The 12,612-nt window shown below is 44.4% G+C and overlaps 1 pseudogene; it reads right to left on the bottom strand.

Annotated features, from left to right (window-relative positions):
* Positions 1–1,060: 1,060 nt before the first annotated feature.
* Positions 1,061–5,507, bottom strand: LOC133759306 (forkhead box protein K1-like; annotated as a pseudogene).
* Between the last annotated feature and the right edge of the window lie 7,105 nt (positions 5,508–12,612).

The following is a 12,612-nucleotide window of genomic DNA, read 5'->3' on the forward strand; positions in this document are numbered from 1 at the left end:
CTCTTGCTCCCCAGCGGAGCTCATGGCGACTTCCTCAGGGTCCTGTCTTCTGTTTCTCACAATGTCAGAAACAAACCCAGCAGGGCAGGCACAAAGGGCGTGGGAGGTAGATTTCTTTCCACCGACTGACCAGGGATCCTGGTGCTGAAGACTGAAGCAACCATTCCCACGCCGCAGCGACGGCCCGTGGAGGGGCGAGGGAGCTGGAATCTGGGGCAGAGCTGCCGGAGACGGCTGCAGCCCTCGGCTTCAGTCCACTCTTCGAGACGACGAAGTGCAGCAGGTGGACGCCCAGCCCGTGGGCCCTGGGCTCACCTTTCATCCAGGGAACCGCACCCACCGGGCCCACGCGGGAAGACACCTGCCTTTCTTGGAGTTAACGCAGAGCGCTGGGCTCCCTCGTCGAGTGCCGGACTGGTGGCCAGAACCCCGCGTCCCCAGGGTGCCTGTCTCAGGGTTATGGGGAGGCTTCAATGCCATGTATGAGCCAAACAAGAAATATGGGGGTCCAAGGCCAAATCGACCCCCCACCCACCTCCCAAGTAATGCTGATCCTTTCTCTGTGGCTTCTAGGGAAACGCCCCGCCTCTCTCCTGCCTGGGCCAACCCTGTGCACGTAGGGACAGCCCCTCGCCTCCTTCGGGGAAAGGCTTGGGCCTGCACCACGCTGCGGTTCAGTTCTGTCCTCCTGGGGGACGAGGGCTGCTCTGTCCACACAGGACGCTGGGCCAGGGGCTTCCTGCTGGCAGCGGCGGCCTCATCGTGCTGCTGTCCTTAGGGTGCCGGGCTGCTGCCTTCTCCCCACGCTGGGCAGAAAGGCCTGGGGCGAGAAGGTGGTGCCGGGGGAGAAGACAGAGACAAAGAATCCCAGGGCACACAGTTGGGGTCTGAACGAACACATTTATGTTTTGTCTGAACCGCGGGAGGATGGGAGAGGGACGAGAAGGGCCGAGCGTGCTGGGCGGCCGAATTGCCACCTGCCCATGCAGCACAGGCTGTGGGCAGCGCTTTCTCCTCGGTCCCAGGGCAGCCGTTGGCAGAGTTGGGCCCGGCTCGGGAGTTACTGTTGACATGAGTCCCACTCCATGGGCCATGACAGCCATGCTACCCCCCCCCGGGCTCCTGCATTCCCACTGGGTTCCCCCACCTGGGACCTTTTGATCTCGGGCTCCCTGGGGGGAGAGGCAGTGGTGGTGGTGGTGGTGACTGCGCCCACGCCCACTGCTGCTGGCTCCTCGGGCCCCATTTCTTTCCATTCTGAGTGATGGCATGGACGGGGAGGTGGTGCTCCCCGATGGTCACGGGGGCGGCCGGCTGTAGGATGGTGACCATGTGTCCAGGGACTGCAGGGGCCATCTGGCTGGCCACAGTCTGAATGACCCAGCTGGTCACAGGGATTGTGGCAAATGCAATGGTGGGTTTCTCTTCCAATCCTCTGGTTTCACTGCCCAGGTCCAGTACCACCGGGCCCACTGCGTCATGGGGGCCTCTGGCCGAGCCCTGGCTGGCGAGGATGTATACCCGCTGGCGAGGATGTACCCGCTGGCGGAGCTGGCAGCGGTGGTGACCACTCAGACCATGGTGACGGTGGGTGCCTGCTGCACCACGTGGATCGCGTGGCCCGAGGGCTGCTGCGAGGTCACGAGTGAGGCCGGCATGTAGGCCACCGGCTTGGCCACGAGGTTGGACGGCTGAGGGGGCACAGCCATGACCACTGGCCAGGCACTGACTGGGGAGCCTGGCACACTCTGGGAATACCGGTACTCAGGCACGGAAGCTGACTTTGACCCAAGGTCAGGGTCATGTGGGAGGGGCGAGCCCTCCCGGAACAGACACTCTGGCGTCCGCAGGCCACTGGAACGCGGGGACGTGAGCCGGGGGTGGGTGGCTGAAGCAGCTGGAGGGCAGGGGCACAAAGAGTGTGCGGAAGCAGGACACACCCCGCTGCCCACGCCATCCACGAAGACGCCGTTCTTGGCGAGGCAGCGCAGATCGAAGTGCGGCTCCTGGAAGCTGAGCGGCAGGTGGCGCCGCGACATGAAGCTGGACAGGCCCATGCTCAGGTCCACCGAGCGCTGCGGTGAGCTGCGGCCGATGGTGACGCTCGGCTGCTGCAGGAGGAACTCGAACTGGCGGCCCTCGAGCCGCGCCAACGCCGGCCTCGGGCTCTGCCTCACTGAGACGACCGCCGCGGCCACCAGCCGGCGTCGCGCCCGCGCCACCGCCTGCTCCCAGCCCCGGGCCGGCGATCGTGCCCGGCGGCGGCGGCGGCCCGGGCGGGGGGCGGGGAAGGCGGTGGCCACCGTGGGGAAGGCGGCGGCAGCGGCGCACAGCTCGGGGATGCAGGGCGCGGGCGCCGCTGTCCTCGCCGACTTCGGCCATGTTCGCCCAGAAATATAATTTCTAAAGGGAGATTGGGGGTTTTAGATTATTATCTGAAAGAGAGAGAGCGGAAAAAGGAGAGGGTGAGGCAGAGAGAGAGAGAGCACTATCTCCCATCTGCCGGTTCCCTCTCTGAATACCTGCACTATCCAAGGCTGGGCGGGGTAAAACCATAGATTTGGAACTCCACCTGGATCTTTCATGTGGGAGGCAGGCACCCAGCCACTTTAGCCGTCACTTGCTGCCTTCCAGGTGCATATGAACAGGAAGGTGGAAGCTTGAGTAGAGTTGGGACTCAAAGACAGACTCTGGTATGGGTCACAGGTGTCCCAAAGGGCATCTTAACCTCTGAACAAATGCTGGTAAGCTCATGGCAATATCCCTAAAAAGTTATTTTATAAGTTTTATTTATTTAAATGCACATGGAATTTTATTTCTGAGGATTTATCTTTTACAGAAATATTTTCATGTATGTGAAATATTCCTTAAAAGTTATTAATTTTAGCATTATCTTGGCTGGCGCCGGGTCTCAATAGGCTAATCCTCCACCTGTGGCGCCAGCACAGTGGATTCTAGTCCCGGTCGGGGCGTCAGATTCTGTCCTGGTTGCTCCTCTTCCAGGCCAGCTCTCTGCTGTGACCCGGGAGTGCAGTGGAGGATGGCCCAAGTGCTTGGGCCCTGCACCCGCATGGGAGACCAGGAGAAGCCTGGCTCCTGGTTTCAGATCAGTGCGGTGCACTGGCTGCAGCGCGCCAGCCACGACGGTCACTGGTGGGTGAACCAGCGGAAAAGGACGACCTCTCTGTCTCTCTCTCTCACTGTCCACTCTGCCTGTCAAAAAAAAAAAAAAAAGGATGTTAATTTTAGCATTATCTTACTGCAAAATAAGGGAAAATGTAGATAAGTTCCTCCAGTACATATTTTTTTCATTCTGTTTTCTGTTGCAGTAACAGAATAGTTGAGACTACTTTAATTGGTGAAGAAAATAGGTTTATTTTGACCTGTGGTTCTGGAGATCCAAGAGTATTGTGCTATATCTGCTTGACTTCCTATAAGGGCCATGTACTATATCAACTCAGGGCCAAAATATGTAAGAGAAGCATGTGCATATGGGCTGGAGGCAGGAGACAAAGAAGTTGACCAGCTCTACCACAGCCTGCTCTCATGAGAATTGACCCAGCCTTGCAAGAAAGGTAGGGAAAAAACATTTCCAAACCATAGCACTAGGTGATTGAGAAAATAAATTATGGTATATTCTTAAAATGGAATATTTTTAAGCCATAGGAAAAGAAACATTTTATGTACTAATAAGGAAGATATATAATGTATTATTACAGATATAGCAAAATATAAAACATTCTGCAACAATATGTACAACCATGACAAAAGTGGAAGAGACAACATACATACTCATGACTCATGCTTGATGTGGCTACAACACTCTGGGTGTCCCTGGACGATACTGAAGAAATGAGTGACAGCTGTATATGTAGAAGGGCACTCGACAGAGAGACAGAGGCTGGAGGATGAATCATCACAGGGTGCTCTCTTGCATCTATCATTGTGAACCATGTGAATATATTACTATGCAAAAATTAAAGACAATGTGGAGAGCAGAGAGAGAAAGTCAATGAGAACAAAAACAAAAATGCTTCTGTAAAAGAATGACAGGGTAGGTGGAGGAATTCGTTTTCTCCATGCCTGGAGTTTTAGAAAGATAAAATAATCAAGACTGTATCATATGAATAAGCACAAATGGATATATGGACTAGAATAAAGAACCCAGACCAAAAACCCACATAGGTGATGATACCTGGACTATGAAGGAAGCAGTATTGTAGTTCAGTGATACTGCAATATTTGGCTTTCCTTGTAGTCACACCTTGAAAATGCATTCTTACCTCCTACTATACTAAAACTCAATGAAGATAAATCAATAATTTACACGAGAAAGACAAACATTTAAAAGTTTTAAAAGAAGCCATAGCAGAAGACTGTCATAACCTGGAGATAGAAGATATTTTTAAAAAACAAAAAAATGCATTTCAAAAGGGAAGAGATTAGGTAAAACCATGAGGCAGCACAAGATCAGCTGTTGTCAGTGTTTGGGATGGGGAAAGGAAGGAACAGGAGGAACACAGAAATTTCTTTTTTTCCCAGCTGCTGTGAAAATCCTGTGTCTGATGCTATAATTGCATATCCATGTTATTACACATTGGCCACACCCATGGAATATATAAACACCAAAAGTGAACCCTGCTGTAAATCATGGTCTTTGAGTGACAATGATGTATCAGTGTTGGTTCCTAGCACAGTGTTTATTTGTGTTTTTTTAAAAAAATAAAACAATAGCACTATTGGACTGGTGAAGTCAATTAGTCTTCCCAAGCAGTAAAGGCCACATCTGGTGTGACTTAAGTTAATGTAAGGGAAAGGGCTGCAGAGGCCCAGGGACCTTGCCTTCTCATTTCAATAGGTGACAGGGAAGGCATAAAAGGCTAATAATATACTACAAGTGCATGCTAAATACTGTGGGCTTGCCGAGGTGGTAAAAATCTTTGCAGACCCATGACAACCAAGTAGAAGTTCCCTCCTAAAGCTGACCACCAGCTCCAGGGAGCTGAATGGCTGAGCATCAACCTGAGAATATTCCAAAGGGTCAGCAGGACCAGTTCCCAGAGGAAAGCAGAGAAAAGAGCTGGAATCAAGCAGTGTGGTGAGGGAAGTGGAGACAGGTAAAGACAGGCTTGATGATACATGGACTCTCCTATCTGATCGTGTCAACTGAAAGAGGGCTTACAGCTATGGCAATGTTGGGCTGGGGATCACTGCAGGGTGGAGGCTTCTGGATGACTCAAGATATGACCTGGATTTTGACCTTTTGGTAGATTTGTTATATTTAGCAGGTAAAACTGCAGGACATCTGGCTAACTTTGAATTTCAACTAAAGCATGAGTAATTTTTTAGTCTAAGTATGTCTTATGTACCATTTGCATATACTTGTAACAAAAATGTGTTGTTCATCTAAATTTCAAATTTTACTGGGTCTCCTGTACTGTATCGGGAATCCTACCCTCCAGAAACTTATATTTTTCACACTTGATTATCTCTCCAATGTTTTCCATGCTGTGTTAATGATCAAAAAGGAATGGCCACAATGAAAGTGTCTTGTTTTCAGAGTACTGCTCATAACTATGCACATCAGATTATTTAGTCCCCTTTAGATAAGGATTCATGGGATAAAATCTTTTGAAAATTTCAAAACTAAGAATCATGTAAAGCTAAAGAAGCAGAACATGGCTGCCATCATTGTAGCACAATGGGTTAAGCTGCCATTTGTGATGCATGCATCCCATATTGAAGTGCTGGTTCCTGTCCCAGCTACTCCACTCCTGATCCAGCTCCCTGCTAAAACACCAGGGAAGGCAGTGAAAGAGGGTTAGAATATGTAGGCCCCTGCCACTCAGGTGGGAGACCAGGATGGAGTTCCTGACTGAGACCGAGCTGTTGTAGCCATTTGGAATCTCTCTCTCTCTCTCTCTCTCTCTCTCTCTCTCTCTCTCTCTCTCTCTCTCTGCTTTTCAAATGAATAAATCTTTTTTTAAAAAAACAGGTAGGTATTCCTTCATCATAAATGTTCTTTTGCATTGACTCCAAAGGAGTTCAAGAAATGATTTTCCCATAGGTCCACTTTTCCCAAGTATGCTCTGCAGCACACCATGTAAAAAACATAGAATCCAGAGTGAGCACTGGACCTAGCAGTTAAGATGCCCATGTTTCACAACAGGGTACCTGGGTTTGATCTCTGTTTCCAGCTAAGGAAGGCCCTGAGAGGAGCAATAATGGCTTGAGTTGAGCTCCTGCCACCCACATATGAGATCTGGACTGAGATCCAAGCACCCTGGGAATTAAGCCAGTAGATGGGATATCCCTCCTTGTCTCTGAAATAAATAATTAATTTTTTAAGTTGGGCTGAGTGAAGGGCTTTTCAGCTTAGAGCCAATAAGATCTGTGGCTCTGACCTGGGTATCCTTCGACTCCAGGCCAGGTCCATTTCCAGTGATCCAACTCTTGGCAGAGCTGCCAGGGCTCTTCACAAGCTGACTTCTGCTGAAGCCCATGCTTACCATATTGAAAGCCACTGCAGTGGACTGGCCTGTTGGGTCTCCTTGAGGGCAGATCACTGTACAGATCAGCCATTAATAGGCCTGCCACCCATTGCTTCTGATGCCGAGCTTTCTTTTCCTCCTGGTTTGTGTTAAAGCAGACCAGAGGATGCAAGTCAATGGAGTTCCCGTGTCCCATCTCTAATCTTCGGTGGCCTGAACTACAAGTCTATAGTCACAGGCACGTTCTGCAGTAGTTTTTCTAAGGTAGACAATGCCCATGAGGAAAATTATATTCTTACTTTAAAACTTTCTTTCCCTTTGGTCTGAAAGGGAGGTTTTTTCTACTTACTGTATACTTCGCTGATGGCGAAGTGAATCTAGCTATGAGATTATTCTTTACGTTCTTATTTTGGCTATGCTATTACAGAAAAATGTTAGCCGTCTACTTCCAAAGTGACCACTGCAGCTGAGGGTATGGTCAAGTAGGGTCAGCAACATTGCAGGCAGAACTGTAAATTTCTTGTTAGAGATGCCCCCTGCCTTTACCTGGCCAGCTCTCCTCCCAGGCCAGCCAAGTAATGAAAGTCAACAGAGTGCCTTCCCCTAGGAGGTTCACACCTCCCTTAGGATATACCCCATGTGAAGAGATAGATAGGTCTGGGCCTCTTAACTTACAAGGTCTAAAGCCCACCAGATTATTATCAAGCCCCTTCTATCAGGTTCTATTTGCCTCTCAATCAGAAAACTTAATTGTAGCTTAGACAGCACCTTTCTTAGCTCCTCTAATAATGACTCTGTCCTTTGTTCTAGACCCTGTCTAGCGTACTTGGGCCTCATTCCTTTGTAATCATAACCTCTACTCTACCACCAATGGCTCTACTCCCAACCTGTGTGTACTGATGGTCCTGTTCCCCACTTAATGCTGTATAATTGTTCAAACCTGGTAAATACCACTCTTAGGATCATTGGTTACTATTCTCACTCTGTATTTTATGACCTTGTCTAAATATGATCAGAGTCAGCGAACTTGGTAGGCTTCCATAGCCTTGGCAACTCATGACGACAGCCTAGGGTGGTTACTGGTGCCATAAACTAGAGTGTCAATTTGTTGGGTCAACAACAGGAGCCACTGTGCACTTGCTCCTCATGTGGGATCTCTGTCCTTAATGTGCTGTCCATTGTGATTTAATGCTATAACTAGTACTCCAACAGTATGTTTCACTTTGTGTTTCTATGTGGGTGCAAACTGTTGCAATCTTTATACTAAATTGATCTTCTGTATATAAAGAGAATTGAAAATGAATCTTGATGCAAATGGAAGGGGAGAGGGAATGGGAGAAGGGAGGGTTGCGGGTAGGAGGGAAGTTATGGGAGGGGGAAGCCATTGTAATCCATAAGCTGTACACTGGAAATTTATATTCATTAAATAAAAGTTTAAAAAAATAATTAACTTTTTAATAAAAAGAGGAATGCAGTGACATCCTTGTCTTGAAGTTTATATTGTTTTTAAGCAAATTAAATGATTTGGGGGAATTTTGCAGTTAAAATATCTGTTTAGTTTTTCTCCACCCAAAGTTACTTAAATTATTTGATTACAAAATGATCTTTTCAATAAATACCTATTTACACCCAGAAAAACTAATTGACTAATTTACTTTGACAAATATCAGTTTACAATTTGGGGGGCTCATTTTCCCTTCAGTCTACCTTAATTTTACCTCTGTTTAAATGTTAGCTGTCTTATATTGCATGTGTCTCATTGCAACCCATCTCAAGTCTTTCTTGAAAGTATGCAGCAAACATGAGGCAAGTGTTGTGGTGAGTGGATTAAGCGGCTGCCTGTGATGCCAGTACCCCATATGAGTGCAGGATGGAGTCCTGGCAGCTCCACTTATGATCCAGCTTCCCGTTAATGCACCTGAGAAAGCAGCAGAAGGTGGCCCATGTCCTTGGGCCCCTGCCACCCATTGGGACACCAAATGCAGTTCCTGACTCCCAACTTCAGCTGGCCCTGTCCTGTTAGGGTCATTTGGGGAGTGAATCAGCAGATTGAAGATACTGTGTGCACACTGTCTCTCTCTGTAACTCTGCCTTTCAAATAAATAAATGAATCTTTTAAAATATATGCAGCAAATAAATTTTAAGTAAATGACACCACAGTGGTTGACACATGTCACATGCAGTTCACATGTACTCATGAAGGATCTGTGACTCAAACATTCAGAGAATTGTGGTCATCAGAGAGATCCCTTTTCTCTCTTATCTATGAAAATACTCGTGTATGTGAGGATGCCATTTTTCCCAAACAGCCTACTCCTTTCTTTGTCTCCGGTCCCCATTACAACCCCCAACCTGGGTGAGGAGTGTGGGAGTTACTGTGCCCTATAGCCAGTCTCTCCCAGGTGTTAACCTTCACACCAGAGATAGCTGAGTTTGGCAGGAGCTCAGGGCTTGGAAGTACATTACATGTGTAGTACTTAGGGACCTTTCGGGAGTAAAGGGAGTGGGGACAATGTGAATTATTATTGTAGCAGTTTCAATTATTAACTTAGCTCTCAGGCAGGACCCCTTGTTACCTAGCAATCATTCCAGCACAATATAAATCTATTTGTCATAGGGAAATCTCATTCCACAGGGGAAAGACTCCCTTATTCATTCCAAAGCTGATGGTAGGTATCAGAAACCTAGAAGGACAGGATAGTCCATGGGTATTTTTGTTTTTATTATTTTCTCTTTTTATTGAATGAAAATATATTTTAAGGACTTTTGGAATCATATGTCCCAATTATATCTCTGAAATACTGTACCATTTTAAGACATCCATTCTAATACAACATTTACACAAGAACTGAGGACAGGTGCAGTGGGCCACGAGGTGCAGCAGATGAGTTGCTGCCTGAAGCTCCTACATCCCACATTGGAGTTCCTGGCTTGAGTTTTAGCTATGCTACTTCTTTTTTAACTTTTATTTAATAAATATAAATTTCCAAAGTACAGGTTCTGGATTACAGTGGCTTTTTCCACCCCATAACTTCCCTCCCCTCTGCAACACTCCCAACTCCCATTCCCTCTCCCATCCCATTTACATCAAGATTCATTTTCAATTATCTTTATATACAGAATATTAATTTAGTATATATTAAGTAAAGATTTCAACAGTTTGCCCCCACACAGAAACACGAAGTATAAAGTGCTGTTTGAGTACTAGTTATACCGTTAATTCACATAGTACAACACATTAAGGACAGAGATCCTACCTGGGCAGTAAGTGCACAGTGACTCCTGTTGTTGATTTAACAATTGACACTCTTGCAATCCTAAAAAAGTAAATAATTAATTAATAATTCTGAAAATACTAGCTGCGTTAAACTAACACATGATCTGGGAAATATTTTAAATAAACATTTATTTTTCTAATTAAAATTGTAGCAAATTATTCATTTTTATTATTAACAAGAACATATTTGTATGTTTTCATATCTGTAAACTAAGGATGAAGTATGCATTGCTGTTATTGAAGTCCAGCTAGTTGCAAGAAGTTCTGGAAGCAAAAAATATGTGAGAGCTTTGCTTAATTTTATAATGTTAATATTGTGATTATTTGTGCTCAATTGTGGAGTCTGCCTATTTATCATTCTACTTTATGTGCTAAAACCCCAGTAGCTGGTCTTCTTTGAATTATTGATAGTGATTCAGAGGTCAGTAGGTAGCTGCAACAGTGAGAACAGGGAGATTTTCAATCTGTGTATGTCATAATGTTTATGATTGTATTCACATAGCTGATTCTTTCAGGTTCCACCCCACTCAGTTTCCTGAACTCACCCTGAGGATGTTATCTCCTGCCTCTGCTTCAGCCACTCCCACACATGCTCCCCCCTACACTTTGTCATTGTTAAAAACTGCACACCCAGTGTAATCTGTTTTAGGTAAGTGTACTACCTTCCAGCCAGTTGCTCCTATCTCACCGTTATTCACTTTAGTACTCTGACTCCTCGTGATTCTTTAATTTTACTAATACCAAAAGACAAGAAAAAAATCTTTGCTAGATTTTAGTACTCTGGCCTCATCCCTCTGCAAACCCAGTTTTGACACTCTGGTCTATCATGCTAATCATGCCCTTGCACAACACCATCAACTACCTTGGTCAGCTCTCAATGTGTCATATCCAACAGTGATAAAGCCACAAAGGCTGTTTTCTCTACACCTGCTGTGATGCAGCTGACTATGGGGAGAAAAATCCCATGCTAAGTGATGAGTTTCATTTTAATTTTATGACCGGTAATACCAGATGGACGCCTAGGCTACTTGGCAGTGCTACTGCATGTCCTTAGACCCTTCATCTTCCACTCTCATATATGCTTTACCTGACCTTTTCTTCTCTCCTCCAAACATCTACTATTCTTTCTTCAGCTTTGCTCTCAGTTGATAACCTTTGTATTTCATGGAGAAAAGACAAGCAACAAAAAGAGATTCTCTAAAAGAAAAAGAATATGGAATTAGCAAGGTAATAGGGATGAGTAGCAAATAATTTTAGAAGTATATAATTAAAAATAGTAAATATATTAAATATTAACAAATTGAACATTCTAAAAATAAAAATGGTCAGATTTAAAGAAATAGACTTGTTGCTTACAATACATACATTTTAAATGTAAGGATATAAAAAGTTGAAAGTAAAAAATTCTGAGAAAATATACACTTTTCAAATGCTAACTAAAAATAACCTAAAATAGATTTATTCATGTCAGGCAAAGAAACCTTGAGAGCATCACTAAAAATAGATATATCAAAATGATAAAAGTTGAAGCTTAAGAATATAAAATAATTCTCATTTCTTTGAATTTACTAATATATTTTCAAAGTGCGACAAGCAAATACTGTTAAAATAAATAATAAATATACATGAATCCACAATAACAAGAATTTTTAATACACTTCTCTCAGTTACAGATAGATTAATGATCTAAAAATTATAAGGATGCAGATTTTAATAATATAATCAAGTAAATTACATATGTAGACAGACAGAACATTATAGCCAATAACTATTGAACAGTTATAGAAATAGCATATTCTGGTGCATAAACAATTTTCAACAAATATTAAACAAGAGAAATCAATTGGAGTCTATATTCTGAACACTGTATATTAAGTTAAAAATTACAACAAAACTAGAAAATTTTCATTATTAGAAATTAATAAATTAAGTTTCAGGGCAATTATGGAACTAAGAGGAAACACAGCAAAATTTCAAGATAATTTGAACTGAATATTAAAATCACATAGCAAAATTTCTTGACTATAGCTAAAGCTGTGGTATGAATGCATTTATAGTTTTAAAGAACAAAGAATAACACCCATTTTTCTTAGTATCCATCTTAAAATAATACAAGAAAAGAATAAATTAAAGCCAGTGCCGCGGCTCAACAGGCTAATCCTCTGCCTTGCGGCGCCGGCACACTGGGTTCTAGTCCCGGTCAGGGCGCCGGATTCTGTCCCGGTTGCCCTTCTTCCAGGCCAGCTCTCTGCTGTGGCCCGGGAGTGCAGTGGAGGATGGCCCAAGTCCTTGGGCCCTGCACCCCATGGGAGACCAGGAGAAGCACCTGGCTCCTGCTTTCGGAGCAGCACAGTGCGCTGGCCGTGGCAGCCATTGGAGGGTGAACCAACGGCAAAGGAAGACCTTTCTCTCTGTCTCTCTCTCTCACTGTCCACTCTGCCTGTCAAAAATAAATAAATAAGTAAATAAATAAATTAAGTCCAAGAAAAAGCAAGAGATAATAAAAGTAAGATGTTAATGAAGTAGAAATATAAATCACAATAGTTTCTTTCAAGATTGATATAACTTAGTTAAAAGTATTGGCATGACTGATTACAAAAAAAGGATGGAAAGAAAAAATTACCCCTTGCAGGAATAAAAAAATACTATGACAAATCATAAATACATTAAAAATATAATAAGACAATATTTCATACAATTTTGAAAAGTTAGACATTCCTAGAAAAGTTACTAAAGCAGACAGAAGAAAATCTAAGAAGTTGTGTATGTACTAAAATAGTTGAGTCCGTAAAAAACTCCAGGCTCAATTGGCATCAGCAATGGATTATATTAGATATTTAATAA

The sequence above is a fragment of the Lepus europaeus genome, chromosome 5 (assembly GCF_033115175.1).
Source record: "Lepus europaeus isolate LE1 chromosome 5, mLepTim1.pri, whole genome shotgun sequence".
NCBI lineage: Eukaryota > Metazoa > Chordata > Mammalia > Lagomorpha > Leporidae > Lepus > Lepus europaeus.